Genomic DNA, 19,465 nt, shown 5'->3' on the forward strand with positions numbered 1-19,465 from the left:
ATTGGCCCCTTGGAATATGTGAGTCCAATGAATAATCCTCAGTGTTACGGAATGGGCCAAGAGATATACCAAATAAGAGGTATACCTAAATAAGAGAAAAAACACTTATGTCAGGCTGTTGTTTATAGACAACAGCTTGGCGTTTAAAACCATCATCCATTCCAAGCTGGTTACCCAAGCTCACGGAACTGGGTCTCTGCGCATCCCTCTGCAATTGGATCTTCGACTTCCTCATCCACAGACCACAGTCTGTTCGATTTGGCAGAAACACTTCAGTGATAATCAGCATGGGAGCACCTCAAGGCTGCATGCTAAGCCCCCTGCTCTACTCACTCTATACCCATGACTGTGTAGCTGGACATAGTGCGAACTCCATCATCAAGTTCGCCGACGACACCAACTGTTATTGGGCGAATCACAGATGGGGACAAGTCAGAGTATAGAAGTTAGGTTGACCGACTGACCAAATGGTGCCAGCACAACAACCTGGCTCTCAACATCAGTAAGACAAAGGAACTGATTGTGGACTTTAATAGGAGAAGGATGAGGACCCATAATCCTGTTCACATCAATGGGACGATGGTGGAGAGGGTCAAAAACTTCAAATTCCTGGACGTGCATATTTCCGAAGATCTTTCCTGGACCCAGCACACCGATGCAATTATAAAGAAGGTATATCAGGGACTCTACCACCTGGGAAGATTACGGAGATTCGGCATGTCGAAGAGGATTCTTCTAAACTTCTACAGGTGCATGGTAGAGAGCATTCTGACTGGTTGCTTCGTGGCCCGGTTCGGCAACTTGAACGTCCAGGAGCAAAAAAGACTACAAAAAGTTATGACCACTGCCCAGTCCATCACCGGCTTTGACCTCCCCACCATCGAAGGGATCTACTGTAGTTGCTGCCTCAAAAAGGCAGCTAAAATCATCAAAGATCCGCACCATCCTGGCCACACACTCATTTCACCATTACCATCAGGATTCAGGAAGAAGGTACAGGAGCCTGAAAACTGTAACATCCAGGTTCAGGAACAGCTTCTTCCATACAGCCATAAGGCTATCAAACACAACAACGAATAAGCTCTGAGCTCTGAACTGCAAAATACTATATTATTATTGCACTATATTTGTTATTTATTGAACTTTTTCTTTTTTTTCTCTTCCCTCGTTATGTACTATGTTTACATATTCACATATTCTGTTGTGCTGCAGCAAGTAAGAATTTCATTGTCCCATCCGGGACATATAACAATTAAACACTCTTGACTCTTGAATTTGAATAGCACATTTTATTACTAACGATTGGGGTTTGGTAAAATATGTTCAACAATTTCACAGACTTTTTTTGGGGTCAACAATAATTGATATTGTTTTGTAAAAATGTAGATTATTACATCTTCATCTCTCTTTTATGATGTCTAAATAGAAGAACAATTGTTTCCGAGTCAGAGATTGTTTTTTCTGCTAATCTATAGATCGCAACTGATAGGATTTTTGCAGTGTAATCAAATCACAGTTTAATAATGCATCTTTAACTAATGCAACTTTTCAAACAAAAAGGTGTTTAGGGAATGAAGAAATGAATTACATGTGGCACTTTTATGTTGCTCTATGTTACCTGGTTCCTTCAAAGCCAGTGGTTTGGGGAAATGAGCACGGGTCTTGGCCTCCAGGGCCTGTCTGCTCTGGGTCATAACATATGCCATTGACATGCAGTGTAATATATTGCATGTTAGACTCTTCTCTTGCAGAGGTGTTATCCTCTGGCATAGAGCCATAAAGACCTCATATTTTATGCCATGACGCTGATTGCATTTGGTTGCTACACTGAAGTGCAGCGTAGATTTGCCATTCGATAAGTGCAGTTCAGTTCTATTTTAGTTACTGAGAGAGGGATTAAAAATTATTTTTGATTCTCTCTAACTAGCACATATGACACTGTATAATTCGCAATGAGGTTACAGAATGGGCCAAGTGATATACTAAATAGCAAAATACAGATTCCCTTTAAAGCCATCTTGAAGAGTAAAGAAAGGCGTTGGAAATGAGAGCTAAAGTTTAAAAAGCTAAAATAATGATGTAATGAATAAATCCAAGAGCAGATTATCTTGGTGGCATGGATCCTAACCAAATTAAATGTGTATTCTATGCAATATATTGAAGATAGAATATGCAGTATCATGGAGACAAAAAGATGATAAAATATTCACAATGGTCGATTTATAGTAATGACAGTTCATCAGAACCCAGTGTTTAAAAAAATTGAAACGGGTTCAAAATCTTAATGTGGATTGAAGGAACCAATGAAGGTTAATGGAATTTTGGATGGGTAGACCTGGGTCCTTCTGTCTGGTTCTTAATCGTGTTGTATCCTTTTAGGTTAGATGCATCGTGGTTGGGTCAGGAAGCACAGTTTAGGAGCAAAGTTGGGAATGCCATTCTGTAATTGCCTCATCCTCTCAAAGAAGGAAATATTATGCATTATTGGAAAATATCGAGAAAAGAGCAGCCCCACTGTGTTTGTCCTCAGGCAGACACATGTCAGATATAGGAAGGCCATAGGAATGTCCAAAGGGATTGCAGGCAAGTTCCTTCCAGGGAGTTAGAATGAAGGAAATTTTTGAAATCACTTCACACAGAATGAAGACTTTCATCTAATCTCTAACAATAAAGGTTAAACTATTCCAACCGGAACAGTTTGAATAATTGAAAACTGCATTTATTTCCTCAGCCCAAAATCATCTGTGGCTTCATTTGTTATGCTCAATGTCAACAGTTGTGTAGCATTCAATTTTTTAAACACTGGGTTCTGATGAACTGTCCTCATTATAAATCGGCCATTGTGAATATTTTATCATCTTTTTGTCTCCATGGCACTGCATATTCTATCTTCAATAAATTGCATAGAATACACATGTAGTTTGGTTATGATACATGCCACCGTTAATCTGCTCTTGAACTTATTAATTACATAATTATTAATAACTTCAATATAAGTTGTCATACATAAAAATGAAATCGCATTTAAATGTTATGTTCAATGACATTTGGGACCAATTAATTTGCCTTCTGCTTTCCACAAGTGATTCTTATAGATGTACAAGGTGGTTATTGAAGGCATGTGTTATACTCAGTTTTTAGCTGTTGAAAATTGATTGAATATTGAAAATTGAATATTTTTGTTCCACCGGAACTCTTTTTATTACATGACCACTTGTTAATTTTATGTTGATATATTTCAAGAGTTATGATGGATATGAAACAATTTTTATTAAAAATGTATGTGATTAAAAAAATCTGAACTCCTTAAAAATGTAGCCTTACTTTCAGTGACCATGCCGCTACTGGTGGCAAAGCAAGTGATAAGCATTATCTTGTCTTAAACTGTCTTACGCACTTTCTGTGCTCAGGCGAGGTCATGACCACAAAGGAAAAAAAAACATGGTCAACAGATCGAAGACAAACTGCAGTATACATTCTACATTAATGCCTCTCATGATTAATGATTGTTATAACTTTGACTAGTTACCATGGTTACATCTATCTGCAGGATGGAAAAGAATATGGGGAAATGGGGCATGGACCTCAATCAACCTCTGCAAGTAAAACATCTGCAGGGCATTGATCACATATCAAAATGTGGATGTTATCTCTGTATTTTTATATACGATACGATAGAACATTATTCATCCCCGGGGGGATATTGGTCTGCCATAACACACAAAAACTTGAAATTAAAATTAAATTAAAAGTGAAAAAAGGGAAAAGACAAGCGACTGTCAGCTGGCTGCTGGGTGCACAGCAACTTAACTGGAACAAACGAGCGCAGGCTTATATCCCCTGGGCAGAGGATTCTAAAACTAGAGTGCCCCTCCCCTCCCCCACACCAGGTCCCCCTATGTTTTCCCACTGTCCCTCACAGTGGTTCCCCCACGCCAGCTCCTCCATTGTTCTTCACAGCGTATAAATATACAACTTTAGTTCTGCATTTATACCCTATTCAAAATGATAGTCTGGTCAACAAATTATTTTGGACCGACCATCACAAAGCATTATGTACTGGTATGTAGGTTATAGCAGGTACATATTTTTTATCAGCTTTGCACAATATATTCATGCAGAAGCTGAGACTGAAGCATAAATGAGTGTATGACTGAATGCTATCCTTTGAAATAGATATGTACTGAATACTGGGATTGTAGTTCAATTATTAGACAATGACTAAATTATTGGACTAGTGCCCTGAATCCCAATCCGCAGATGCAGAGACGTGGCAAGATTTTGAATCCCCAATAGGGAAGCAAAGCAAATTAATTTCAAGCAATTAAATAAATCTGTAATAAAAGGATAGAGTCAAGAAGATGATCAGATTTTTATAAACACCCAGGTGATTCTCTGCTTCATTAATGTTATTTCTGCATTCCTTACAGAATCTGGTCTATAAGTAAATACAGATTTACCAATGTCACTGAATCTTAATTGCCCTCAGGAAGCAATTCAGTCTTAGAGTACTAAAGTACAGCAATAGGACCTGTGGCCCAACACGTGCATGCTGACCAAGATGCCCATCTAAACTAGTTCTATTTGCCTGTGTTTGGTACATATCCCTCTAAACATTTCCTATCCATGGACATATCCAAATATCTTTTAAATGTTATAAAATGCTTTTTAACTCATGCCCTCGAGTGCTGGCAACATCCTTGTAAATCTTCTCTGCATTTTTTTAAAATTTATTTTTTATTTTTTTTGTTTATTTTATTAGAAGTTAATACAGCACAAAACAGTACAGTGGAACCTAATTTAAGGTGCCAACTATGTAATACCGTAATCCATTCTATGTACAACCTCTAGTTTTATGTTATGAGAAGGAAGTAAGCAAGACAAGAAAAAGAAAACAATAGAAAGAGGAAAAAGTGGAAAAATAGGTGGTAGAGAGTAGAAAAACATGAAGTGTGTATATAAAAAATAAAAAAGAAAGAGAGAAAGTGGAAAGTAGAAATAGAAGAGAAGGCCCCTTAAAAGAGAAATTTTCAAATCTGTATTCGGAGATGTAGATCTATCCGCGTCATGAACTGAAATCAGCAATCCTTACGGTACCGCTGCATCACATGATTCCAAAAAGTCGATGAAAGGAGACCAACTCCTTAAGAATTGGTCATATTTATCTATTAGTCGGAGTCTCATTTCTTCAAGGCGTGCTATGTCCATCATATTCCTAATCCACATTTTAACAGTTGGTATAGTTGTATTTTTCCAAAATTTAAGTATCAATTTCTTTCCAATTATTAACCCATAATTTAAAAAAAACATTTTGATCTTTATTTAAATTGGTATCTTCTCCTATTATTCCAAATATAATCCATTCCGTTTTGGGTTCTATTCTTGACTTGAAAAGCTTTGTAAATATATCAAATATATCACTCCAAAATGTATTCAACTTTGTACATCCTACAAATGAATGTGTTATATTAGCGTTTTGAAACAAACATTTATCGCATCTGGGAGAGACGTTTGGATAAAATTTATTCAACCTCGTTTTTGAATAATATAGTCTATGTAATAATTTGAATTGAATTAAATTATGTCTTGCATTAATAGAACAGTTATGTGTAGTCATCAAATACTTTTCCCATCTATCCTTTGAGATCTTTATCATTAGCTCATGTTCCCAATCTTCCCTTAATGCTTCTGTTGAGGGTGATTCTCTATTTAATATATTATTATATAAGTATGATATTAATTTTTGTGAATCAGCCTTAATATTCATTGCTACTTCTAAAGGGTCTAAAAATATAGTTTGAAATATATGTGTATATTTCTTCATAAAGTCACATACCTGTATATATTTAAAATATTGATTATCCTTCAATTTAAAATTTAATTTTAATTGTTGAAATAACAGTTTGCCCACTTCATACATATCCCCTACTTTCCTAATCCCCATTTCCTTCTCTGCATTTTCCCCAGCTAAATGGCATCTTTCCTATAGCATGGCACACACAATACTCCAAATGCGGTCTCATCAATGTCTTGTACAATTGTAATATAATGTCCTAACTTCTCTGCTCAGTTTCCTGACTAATGAAGGCCAGTGTGTCAAAAGCCTACTTCACCATCCCATCTACTTGCGATGCAACTTTCAGGAAGATGTGGACTTGTATTCCTAGTGTGCTACAACAATCCCCAGGACCCTGCTGTTCACTGTGAAGGTCCTAGCCTAGGTTGTCTTTCCAAAATCCAAGACCTCACACTTACCTGAATTAAACTCCATTGGCCATTCATTGACCCATTTGCTCAGCCCTTCCAGATTCCATTGTAATTCCTGATAGCCATCTTCACTGATCACAACACCACCTATTTTAGTGTCATCATAGGGATGGACTTAAATTGTTGTTTTTCTCAGTGCACATCACATACAGTGAATGAATACAAAATATATATTTTTTTGGAATTGACATTGAATCATAAGCAATGGGAGTGTGTGAGTAAATTGTTATCAATTGCCACAGAGTGTACTGCAGATTTAAAATAATTGAGCTTATATTTTCATTTGTAGTTTATAACAGTATGATTGTTGACACATCAATTCATGTAAATGCAATTAGGAAGCCTTACATACTGACATCGTTTACCATTGCAGAGCTTCAGGCAAGAGGCATGGGCAAGATTAGCTCATCTCAATCCTCTTTAGTGTTAGACGGTTTCATTCTGACTCAGAATTTGGACATTTGAACCTAAGAAAGCTGATATGAAACATTTTCTCAACAAGTCAAGGACAAGATGAATGAGCAAAAGGAGTTTGGCTTCATGTACACAAACACTTAAAGTCATCTGTAGTTACAAAAGAAAACCATGAAATCTAATAGGTTCAGCTCCTATATCTACTGGGTTAGGACTCCAAAAGGAAGAAGCAATAAATCAAATATACAGAACCTTGTTTAAACTGCACTTGGAATACTAAGTTGAGTTTCCTTAAATATTTTGGCCTTGAGTGTACAATGCAGAGTCAACAGCACGATTCTAGGGTTTAAAGGGGTTAATTGGACGTGCAGGTGGCGTGCATGCTTCCTTTATTCTGATCAATTTAGAAAGTTGATATAATCATGATATTGCAATTGAGTGTGGAATTCAATGGGAAGGTACAGATAAACCCATGGGGGGTTATCCAGAGCAACAGGGTGTAATCTTAAAACTAGGCTGTTCCTACACAAAGAACAATGGAAATATGAAAGCCACTTCAACTGAAATTGATTCTGGATGTTGGGCTAATAATTATTTTCAATAATGTAATTGATAGATTTTGTTAATGGTATCAAAGGATATGGATAAGTGGATAAAGTGAATGTTGGAACAAGCTGAAGTGTTGAATGGTTCACTTCCGTCCCAATAACTCTGCTGTTGTATGGTCTGACTGCCTAGCCTGATTTACTCGAAAGTCAGTGTAACTTATTCATGGAGTCCAGAACCATTGAAGAAGGATTTCTTTATACTTAGCCAGTTATTAAAACAATGTGGATGGAAATATTGAACATAATTTAATCATTCAATTTCTATGATAACAGATTCTGTTATTGTTTGTCATTTCAAACTATGAAGATACTTGGGTCATAGCTCACTGGAAGCTAGAAAGATGGCTAGAATCTTCAAGATCACGGTTCTATGCTGACAACTCACTCATCTTCCATTGATTTAGTTTGCTGTTTAGAAGGGAAGGGTAGTGATATTTGGAGTTGACTCATCACATGCGGTCATTCACAATCTGAAACACAGTTCTTTTTAAAATTCTGTTATTTGTTCTAAATTAAGAAATCTTAGTCCACGTTTCTATCCATCTAAGGTCAAAAGTAGGATGTTTACTGATAGCACAATGTTACATTTCCATGTGCACCACCTCAGCAAATATGGCTACATTCAGATCTAGATAATATTCAGATGTGAGCTGAGAAGTGGCAAGTAATGCTCTTGCAACAAAAATCTCTCACAAGAGAGAGTCAGATCTCTTAACATTCAATTACATTGCAAGCAAACGTCCCCTGCCATCAAATGTCAAAGACTAGAAGACATAGCCTTGATGCCAGAGGGGGAAATTTAAAGAAGATCTGGAGATTTTTTACACAGAGAGCGGTGAGTTCCTGGAATGTGTTGCCAGGAGCGGAGGTGGAAGCCGATGCAATACCGATATATACGAGGCTTTTAGATGGATACCTGAACATGAAGGAAATGGAGGGATATGGATTACCTTCAGGCAGAGGAGATTAGTTTAACTTGGTGGTACACAGAAATGCTGGAGAAACTCAGCGGGTGCAGCAGCATCCATGGAGCGAAGGAAATAGGTGACGTTTCGGGCCGAAACCCCTCTTCAGACTAACTTGTTTAACTTGGTGTCAGGTTGGGCATTTTGGTTCGTCTGCTGTGTTGTATGTTATCAACATCCTGGGAGGCATGCCTATTGACCTGAAACTGAACTAGACCAACCACATAAAACACTGCACCTACAAGAGCATATCAGAGGGGACCCTGTGACATATGGCTCACCTCCTATCATCCCAAAGCCTTTCCATCTTCCATTGGGTCCAAGTCAAGATTTTGATGGAATTCTCTCCATTTGCATGGATGAGTCTAGTTCCAACACAACTTGAGGTCAACACCAGAACAAAATAAATACCGCCCTAAATATTCATACTTACCTCCATCATTGCATAATGGCTGCATGGTGCATCTTGCAGTTAGCAGCCCAGGTTCCTCTGACAGCGCTTTCTGTGCTTGCAATCTTAATTATCTGGAAGAATGAGCACAGCAAGCATTTATGAACACCTACAAACCTGTACGTCTTTGCAGTATGGGAGGAAACTGGAGCACCCAGAGAAAACCCACATGGTTACAGGGAGAACGTACAAACTCCATACAGACAGCACCCAGTAGTCAAGATCGAACATGGGTCTCTGGTGCCACCCCTAATGATTGACTCTATCCCAGCACAAGCACATATATATACATGATAGGTAAGACATATATACATACATACATACATGATTTATGTGGGGCATCCTTAGAGCTACTACTTTTCCAAATTTGGAGATCTACATCAGTTTTGTGTCAAGGAACTGTGTCGGAACAAAAGGAGACCTTTCAAGAGGATGCCAGTCCCATTCCTTCGGGTTTTTTTTCCATTTGCCCTGGAAATCAATTTTCTTCAAGTGTCTATACAATTCCTATATGAATGTTCTGATTCAATATATTATGTGCATAAAAATATCTAATGCATTAAAGTATAGCTGTAATCATAAGACTAGTTTCTTAGCCTGGTGAGTTGGCAGTCTTGTATCTGGTTTCAGAAGACCCGATAAATGTAAGGCTACAGTGAAATTGGATTTTACACTCGGCAGATACCGTTGGAATGGTTAACGTATACAGTATCTTGTGATGTGGCAGCACTTTCTCCGTGGAGCAGGCTGTATCTGTTTTAGGTAACAATGAGGGAGGGGGTGGGGCAGAAGTTGGTTTAATTCAAGAGAGGAAAAAAATAGTCTCTACATTTCACAGATGTACAGAAGTTAAATGTTAGCTGTCGCATTAACAGAGAACCATAAAACGTGAGCTATAAACGATTAAAGGTTCTAATAATGCTCAAGTGACTTCTCTGCCCTTTATTACATGAACAAGATGGTGATTGAACAAATGATTATTTATGAAACTATTCCCAGTAGCCTAAGGAAATGGTGCTATAAATGTGAATATGCACATTTACATTTAATATGCCGAACATTATCAGAGGATATGTTAATAGTGACTTACATTAATAACATAACAATTGCACTTTATCAAACAAAATGGCGGGGATAGTGTCACAGCAGTAGTTGCTGCGTTACAGCGCCCGAGACTCAGGTTCGATCCTGACTATGGGTGCTGTCTGTACGGAGTTTGTACGTTCTCCCCATGACCTGCATGGGATTTCTCTGGGAGCTCCGGTCTCCTCCTACATTCCAAAGACGTGCCAGTTTGCAGGCTAATTGGCTTGGCAAAATTGTATATTGTCCCTGGTGTGTGTAGAGTGGTAGTGTGTGGCGTTCGCTGTTCGGCCCTGTCTCGGTGGGCGGAAGAGCCTGTTTCCGCACCGTATCTCCAAACAAAACTAAAACATATATTGATTTTAATCCAGTTGCTTCTGCGTTGATGTGACCTTATCAAATGTGACCGTAAATTTGAAAAGATGTCATAACATTCTCCAGTAGAGATAAGGTATTGTAATTTCTCAATGCCATAAGCTATGCATAATAGTTTTTCACTTGTGATTATATTACAAGGTGAGCTCCTAAGCTATCTAAAGAGGACAGGCACGTGGTTGAAAAATAGCTGCACGTTTTATGAAAGGGAATATTATCCTGCAACTTATACTGCTTCTCTCATGCAATTTTTAACAGAGTATCATGCGATGATATATCTAGAGGCCTGCCAACACAAACCCTCCTCCTTACTTTCTGCTGGAATGGCAATTTTCAAATCAACCCTTATATCTAAGGTTGAATTAAAATGACTGGTGAGCTGCCAGTGTCATTAATAAGGTGCCAATGTCGTGAATAATGGGCATCCACAGAAATATTCCAAGAGATTTGCAATTCATTGATCAATTCTGCACTAATTAAAGACCCTCTTGCTGCCTTCTCACAGTATTAAACGTTGTGATCACCTTCTGTAGTAATAAATGTGACAACTGGAATCGGGCTCATCCCAATTACTCTTCCATACAAAGAAATGAGCCACGAACCCCTATCTGATGTGCCAAGACTTGAGTTAAAGTGAGCTTGCACTGAATTGTGTGTACTTGTGCCACAGAACAATCTGATGAGTGCTCAAACTGTTGGTGAGGCTAAAAGCTGATAAATCCCAAAGATATAATGATTCACATCCAGAAAGGGTGGCTAAACTGATAATGAACAATTACTGGTTACTATCTACCTGAATTTTATATATTCTGGAATTGCTTTTTTGGATTGGAGGGTAACTAAAGAGATCCACTATTGAAAAGTGGAGGATCAGAGAAACTAGGGATCAGTACACCAGTTAGCCTAATGTCAGAGGGGGAAGGTTGCTGGAGTCCACAGTGAAATATGTAATACATTGGATAAAAAAGTAGCAGTGAGCAGATTCAACATGAAGTTATGAAATCATGTTTGACTAACCCATTGTACTTTATTGAGGATATGACGAGGGGAATAGATACGGGGGACCTTATATTTACAATATTACTCAGATAATCTGTTACCAGCCCGTTTGTTCAAAAACACTATCTGAAGAAAAGTCCTAACCCAAACTATCGCCTGTCCATGCCCTCCACAGATGCTGCCTGGTCCACTGAGCTTCTCCAGCACTTTGTGTTTTGATCAGATATCTTGATACATGTCTACAACGTGTCTCCCTGCATAAGCATGCTACTCCCCAAAGAGTAGGACGCTTATGCAACTGGAGCCAAGGTGACTGTGGTGTGTAAGAAGGAACTGCAGATGCTGGTTTAAACCAAAGATAGACATAAAAAGCAGGCGTAACTCAATGGGACAGGCAGCATCTCTGGACAGAAGGAATGGGTGACGTTTTGGGTCGAGACTCTTCTTCAGACTGATAAGGGAAACGAGAGAAATAGATGGTGATGCGGCAAGCTAAAGAACAATGAATGGATGATATGCAAAAAAGTTATGATGATAAAGGAAACAGGCCATTGTTAGCTGTTTGTGGGATGAAAATGAGAAGGTTGTGTGACTTGGGTGGGGGAGGGATAGAGAGAGATGGAATGCCGGGGCTACCTGAAGTGAGACAAATCAATATTCATACCACTGGGCTGTAAGCTGCCCAAACGAAATATGAGATGCTGTTCCTCCAATTGGTGTTTTGCCTCACTCTGACAATGGAGGAGATCGAGGGCAGAAAGGTCTGTGTAGGAATGGGAAGAAGAATTATAGTGTCCAGCAACCGGGAGATCAGGTCGGTTGAGGCGGGCGTAGCGAAGGTGTTCCGTGAAACGATCGCCCAGTCTGTGTTTGGTCTCACCGATGTATAAGAGTCCACATCTTGAACAACAGTAGATGAGGTTGGCGGAGGTGCAAGTGAACCTCTGCCTAACCTGAAAGGACTGTCGGGGTCCCTGGACAGAGTCGAGTGAGGAGGTATAGCGACAGGTGTTGCATCTTCTGTGGTTGCAGGGGAAGGTACCTGGGGAGGGGGTGGTTTGGGTGGGAAGGGATGAGTTAACCAGGGAGTTGCAGAGGGAACAGTCTCTGCAGAAGGCAGAAAGGGGTGGTGATGGGAAAATGGGGCTAGTGGTGGGATCCTGTTGGAGGTGGTGGAAATTCTGGAGGATTATGTGTTGTAAGCGACGGCTGATGGGGTGGAAGGTAAGGACTAGGGGGACTCTGTCTCTGTTGCGACTAGGGGGAGGGGGAGCAAGGGCGGAGCTGCGGGGTACCGAGGAGACACGAGTGAGGGCCTCATCTATGATGGGAGAGGGGAACCCCCGTTCCCTAAAGAATGAGGACATTTTGGATGTCCTAGTGTGGAACACCTCATCTTGGGTGCAAAAGCGGCATAGACTGAGGAATTGGAGCCTTTGCAGGAAGCAGGGTGGGAAGAAATGTAGTCGAGATAGTTGTGGAAGTCAGTGGGTTTGGAATAGACGTCAGTCAATAGTCTATTTCTTGTGATGGACACTGTGAGATCAAGAAAGGAGAGGGAGGTGTCGGAGAGGGTCCAAGTAAATTTGAGTGCAGGATGAAAATTGGTGATGAAGCTCATGACGTTCTGCATGGGTGCAGGAGGTAGCACCGATGCAGTCATCAATGAAATGGAGATAGAGTTCGAGGATAGGGTCAGTATACGCCTTGAACAGGGATTGTTCAACACACCCTACAAAGAGGCAGGCATAGCTGGGCTCATGCGGGTGCCCATAGCCATGCCTTGGACTTGACTGTGGGCCAGGTGTCTAGTGAGAGCTGGGGGTCAGTGAGTAGGTTTTGGCAGAAGCTGGGGTCAGCAAAACGGAGAAGTTTGCAACCAGTGCTGGAGTACAGAGTGGTACAGAATGTTTTAAACAAACTAAAGGATACTGCTGAAATATACTGCTTTCTATTTCCCATCCCTTTTAAACTCACTAGGTTCATCTGCAAATGGTAAGATGGCATTATACTACTGCATATCATGTAATACCAGTGAAGTTAAGGTGCATTGGGGTATTAATAGGAGCAAAGTCCAATATTGGAAAAAGTCTGCTGGTCCCATGCCTAACATGTCCCTGGGGCACCAATTGTTGGAGTTTGACAGTATTTCGATTTTCAGGAGGTTTTCAATAAAGTTCCACACAAGAGGTCGGTCATGAACGTGATAGTATAAGGAGTTGTAAGTAATATAATGTCACGTATAATGTATTGGTTACTGGACAAAAAACAAAGAGTGGGAATAATCACAAGGTTTTCAGATTGACAAGTTGTGACCAATAAGGTCTGGCAGAGTTTGGTGCTTGGGGCCTAGTCATTCACTCAACAACTAATAGGATTTGTAGGTATTGGTGCTTGGGGCTTCCTCTATTACTAATTTGTCCAAACTATCAATATCATATTTCCATCTTGTTGAAGATACAAAACAATGGAATTCTGAGTAGAGTTTAGAGATACAGTGCGGAAACGGGCCCTTCGGCCCACTGAGTCCACACTGACCAGCGATCCCTGCAAACTAGCACTATCCTACACACTAGAGACAATTTACAAATATCTACCAAAGCCAATTAACCTACAAACCTGAACGTCTTTGGAATGTGGGAGGAAACCACAGCATTCGAGTTAAACCCATGCGTTCACAAGGTCTCTGGCGCTGTACTAGTTTCTACTGCTGCGTCACCGTGCCATGAATAGGGAAGAGAATGTAAAGAGCTTCAAGTGGACATGGACTAGCTGAGTGATTAGGCTAGATTGTGGTGGACGGAATGTCATAATAAAAATATGAAGTTACTCACTTCAGGATACAAAGCTGGAAAGGGGTGATTTTTCTAAAATGGTGAGGGATTGGGTAATAGCGATATTCAAAGGTACCTAGATGTGCTTCTACACAAGGCACTGAAGGCCAACGTGTATATGCAGCAAGCGACATGAAGGCTAGTTGCACATTGACTTTTATTATGAGAGGAGTGGAGGACAGGACTAAGCATTTCTCACTGCAATCACGCAGGGCCTTGGTAAGATGGCAGTTGGAGCAGACTCTTCAGTTTTGGTCCCCCTGATGTAGGAAGGATAGAGGTTAGTGCAGCAAGGGTTGATTTGAGAATTGCCATTGCAGCAGCTGTGGACGGAGTGCAGCAAATGTTCACTGGGCTGGTTCCAAGTGTGGCAGATAGGAAAAAGGAGAAGAGATTGAGTGGACTATTCATGAGTAGATCCATGAATAACTTGAGTAGACTCTTTAGTAGTCTACTCCTGGACTTTTCTACAGAGTTGAAAAGAATGACAAATGATCTTTTGAAAAGTTACAAAATCCTTACACAGCAGGACAGACTGGAATCAGGAAGGATGTTTCCCAGGTCAGCAAGTGTAAAACTAAGGCTCACCATCTCAGGATATGGGATTGAACTATTTAGGACTAAAATTCAGAGACATTTTAGAGTGACTATGACTAGTGTATATGCTTCTGACTAGTGGTGTACCTCAGGGCTCGGTGTTGGAATCATTTGTTGTTTGTGGTTTATATTAATGTAGATGGGAATGCGCAAGGCACAATTAGTAAGTTTGCAGATGACACCAAAGTAGGTGGTATCATTGACAGTGAAGAGGGTCATCAAAGATATCAGCAGGATCTTGATCAGTTGGACAAAAGAGGGCGGTGGAATGGTTAATTCAATGCAGATAAGTGCAAGATGTTGCATTTTGGGAAGTCAACCAGGGGGAAAACATTCACAGTGAATGTCAGAGCAGAATGGCAGTGTTGTAGCGTAGAGGAATATAGAAGTACAGGTACACAGTTCCCTGAAAGTGGCGTCACAAGGTGATGGGGTGGGAAAAGAAGACTTTTGGTACATCGGCCTTCATCAGTCAGGGCATTATGTATTGATGTTCTGTTTTAATTATAGAAGAGTATAGGAAGGAACTGCAGATGTTGGTGTAAACCAAAGTTGTAGAATACACTGGTGAGGTCACATTTGTAATATTGTGTTCAGTTTTAGTCAGCCTGCTCTAGGAAAGAGTGCAGAGAAGATTAATGAGGACGATGCCAGGACTCGAGGAACTGAGCTATAGGGAGAGGTTGTGCAAGATGGGATTATTCCTCGGAGCACAGTTGGCTAAGGGGTGATCTTATAGAGGTGTATAAAATCATGAGGGGAATTGATAGGGTGAATGCACGGAATCCTTTAGCCAGGCTAGGTGATTGATTTAAGGTGAGATGGGAAAGAGTTAATAGGATGTTGGGGGCAATTCTATCACTCTGGGTGCTGGGTGAATAGAGGAGGTAGTTGAGATAGGTAAAATAACAACATTTAAAAGACACTTGGGCAAGTACATGGATAGGAAAGGTTGAGGGAAGGTTAGCCCCCCTACACATCAACGGCGAGTGTGTGGAGAGGGTCAATACCTTCCGGTTTCTCGGCGTCCATATCGCTGCTGATATCTCCTGGACGGACAACACAACGGCGGTCATCAAGAGGGCTCAGCAGCGGCTGCACTTCCTGAGGGTCCTCAGGAAACACAACCTGGACTCTAACCTGCTGCTGACCTTCTACCGCTCGTCCATCGAGAGCCTGCTGACATACTGCATTACAGCATGGTATGGCAGCTGCACCATGGCAGACAGGGAGAGGCTTCAGAGGGTAACTAGGACAGCGCAGAGGATCATTGGCTGCCCTCTCCCCTCCCTGATGGACATCTACACCTCCCGCTGCCTTAGCAGGGCAAAGAATATCATCAAAGACAGCTCCCATCCTGCGTTTGGACTGTTCGACCTGCTGCCCTCTGGAAGGCGCTATAGGTGCATCAAATCCAGGACAAATAGACTCAGAAATAGTTGCTTTTCGAGAATTATAACTACTATTAATTCTAATTCACACATGCACTGACTTCACTGTATAAAATCACCACGGAATTTCCATCTGAATATATGTATGTAGCGCCGCTAGGTGATTGATTTAAGGTGAGATGGGAAAGAGTTAATAGGATGTTAGGGGCAATTCTATCACTCTGGGTACTGGGTGAATAGAGGAGGTAGTTGAATAAGATAGGTAAAATAACAACATTTAAAAGACACTTGGACAAGTACATGGATAGGAAAGGTTGAGATGGATATGAGCCAAATGCAGGCAAGTGGGACTAGCTTAGATGGGGCATTTTGGTCGGTATGGAAGAGTTGGGCTGAAGGGCTTGTTCTGTGCTGTATTATTATGAATCTTAGGAGGTCTCTATCCAAGAGATCTGGGGAGGGATAGCTTCTCAAAACCGAGATAGATAGATCTTTGTTAGGTCCTCGAGGGATATGAAGATGTTGTAAGAAAATAACATTGAGATCGAAGATCAGCCATGATCCTGATGAATGGGGAGACAGACACAAGGAGCAATGTAACCACCTCCACCTCTGTTTGTCATGGAGCCTTCATGATGGCACTTACAGACTAGATCTAGATAAGATGATGAGTGATCAGATGGGACAGGTTTAGGCCAAGATCCTTCAGAAATCACGCTTTTGAAACACTCCAGGAGCCCAACTGGCAAAAGGAAAATTCAATCTTCAGATTCAATTAATGTTCATTGTTATTCAATTCAGATTCAATTATTATTCATTATTTCAACAGTTAGAATGTCCCACATCACTGGTGGTAGTGCAAGCGACTGGTATTTCTGTTTCTAGTCTGAGCATGTCTTCCAAATCTCTCATTGTAAGATATATATATATAATCAAATTGGAAATCAGATTGCAAATAGATGGAGCTGTGATAAGGTGGATATGAGCAGCTGTTAAATTCATGAATTTCAATCAACTTTCATCCTCTTTAGGAGCTGGAACAATCACATTCGTCCATGAAGATATCACGTCTATTTTGCATTTGGAATGCTATATAGATCTATCATTCGTATACCATATTTAACGTGGGCAGTTTGATGAGAAGTTCAATACTAAATTGGTGACAGAATGCACACCATTAGTAAGATTCAGGGTGTTCTAATCTGCAACTGAAATTTATTGCATTCGAGGCAAATAACTCAATTTTGGGAGTAAACGTGTCGTCCACTGACAATGCAGCATAACATATATATACATATATCACCAACAACGGATTAGTTTATCGGTCATTGTATCTTTATTCCGATTTTAGTTAGACTCTGATTATGGCCACAGTGATTAAACATTCCCCAGAAGTGTTCCTAAAATAATTGGTGGAAGTCACTTTGAAACCAGCCACAGGAGGAACACAGCAATCCATCGGTTTTCATAATTTTATCTTTGGGATGTGGTTGTCATGGAAAAGCCAGCATTTATTGTCAATGCTTTTACTGTGTGTTCCTGTGTACAGCTTGTACTTAGTACATTGTCAGGCTATTTCAGGAGGCAGATAAAAGCAAACATCCTGGGTGGGTCCAGAGAAAGACTAGACAAGTCAAGTCAAGTTAAGTTAAATCAAGTTGAGTTTATTGTCATATGCAGTTACAGTGAGGTACAATGAAAATCTACCTTGTAGCAGCCTCATAGGCACATGGACTCAGACAAATGTACAAAAACATCAATTATGCATAAATTGCACGTAAAATTCCTAAAGCTAAGAAGATTGCAAAAAAAAAACAACACATTAGCGCTAAACACAATTAAAAAAAAAATCCCACAAGTTTCTGGTAGTGCTAGAAGTAGTTTCTGCTGTCGAGGTAGAACTGCTCCTCTCAGCTTCCTGAGCAAACTCGCTCAACAAAGCTTCAATGACATTGCCAAACTGGCTGAGCATTGCAGTCTCTCCCTCTGGAAAATCCCTCACCATGCTGGGGTCATCAACAAGAAAGGGAGGCCACATGAGTATATCTCACTCTCATGATGATGCCTCCATTAATGGTGTTTCTTTTGGGGAAATCTTTTAGGACCGAGGTGAGACAAACATTTTTCACACGGAGAGTGGTGAATCTCTGGAATTCCCTGCCACAGAAGGTAGTTGAGGCCAGTTCATTGGCTAGATTTAAGAGGGAGTTAGATGTGGCCCTTGTGGCTAAGGGGATCAGGGGGTATGGAGAGAAGGCAGGTACGGGATACTGAGTTGGATGATCAGCCATGATCATATTGAATGGCGGTGCAGGCTTGAAGGGCCGAATGGCCTACTCCTGCACCTATTTTCTATGTTTCTATGTTTCCCAACTGCCCAAAACATTCTCACCCAGGCAGGCAGCATTTGACAACCAAACCCTGGGCAGCTTTCTTTGTATATCGTGCAGTAGCAGATGCTTTACAGTGAGGTTTGAATTGGCTTGCCAATAGATTGTCTTCACTACTCCATGTCAACGTTGATTTCTGTATGACAGCTTATTTCAGCTGAAGAATAGTTTCTGATTTGCAATTTACTGCATACAGGGAGTGAAACCAAATTGGGCGGCACAGTGGCGCAGTCGTAGAGTTGCTGCATTTAGGGCTTGTCCCACTAGGCGATTTTTTAGGCGACTGCAGACGACTGTCATAATCGTAGCAGGTCGCCAAAAAAATGGCGACTGGACTAGTAGACCTGTCCCACTTAGATGATTTTTTAGGCGACTGCCGGCAACTACGACAATGGAATTCACCGGTCAGCACCGGCGACAATCTACCTCACCTGGCGACAGTCTACGACATCACCTACGTCAGGAGAAGACAAGCTACAACAAGCCTACAGTCGCCGAAAAGGTTTGAACATTCCAAAAATCCAGCGGCGATTAGAAAAACGCTACGACTCTTTGGGCAACTGAGGAGACTACTCACGAGCATACAGGCGACACCCCGGCGACCATGTGGCAACAGCCTAGTCGCCGGCACTTGCCTAAAAAAAATTGCCTAAATGGGACAGGCCCTTAACAGCCCCAGAGGCCTGGGTTCGATCCTGACTGTGGGGGCTGTCTATACACAGTTTGTACATACTCCCTGTGACCGCGTGGGCTTTCTCCGGGTGCTCCTACATTCCAAAGACGTGAAGGTTTGTAGGTTAATTGGCTTCTGGAAACTTGTCTCTGGTGTGTAGGAGTGTATGGGTGATCATGGTCGACATGAACTCGGTGAGCCGAAGGGCCTAATTAGATGCTGCATCTCGAAACTAAACTAAATTGGGTCAAGGAAATTGCAAAGGCATTTCAGTGAGTGAAGTGCAGTGTATGAGTTGGTATCTATTCCCAATATTGGCTTCAGTAATTTGTATGGCCCTTGTGATATTGAGTAAAGAAAGTCCTGGATGTTAAAATACAAAAAAAGTTCATGATTATAATTCATCTCATGTTTAATA

General features: G+C 40.8%; 1 protein-coding gene across 1 annotated transcript in view; it reads left to right on the forward strand.

Moving 5' to 3' along the window:
- Positions 1-19,465, forward strand: part of dner (delta/notch-like EGF repeat containing) — a 223,206-nt gene that overhangs the window by 3,271 nt on the left and 200,470 nt on the right. The window lies entirely within an intron of this gene.

This window comes from Leucoraja erinacea, chromosome 14 (assembly GCF_028641065.1).
Source record: "Leucoraja erinacea ecotype New England chromosome 14, Leri_hhj_1, whole genome shotgun sequence".
Lineage (NCBI taxonomy): Eukaryota > Metazoa > Chordata > Chondrichthyes > Rajiformes > Rajidae > Leucoraja > Leucoraja erinaceus.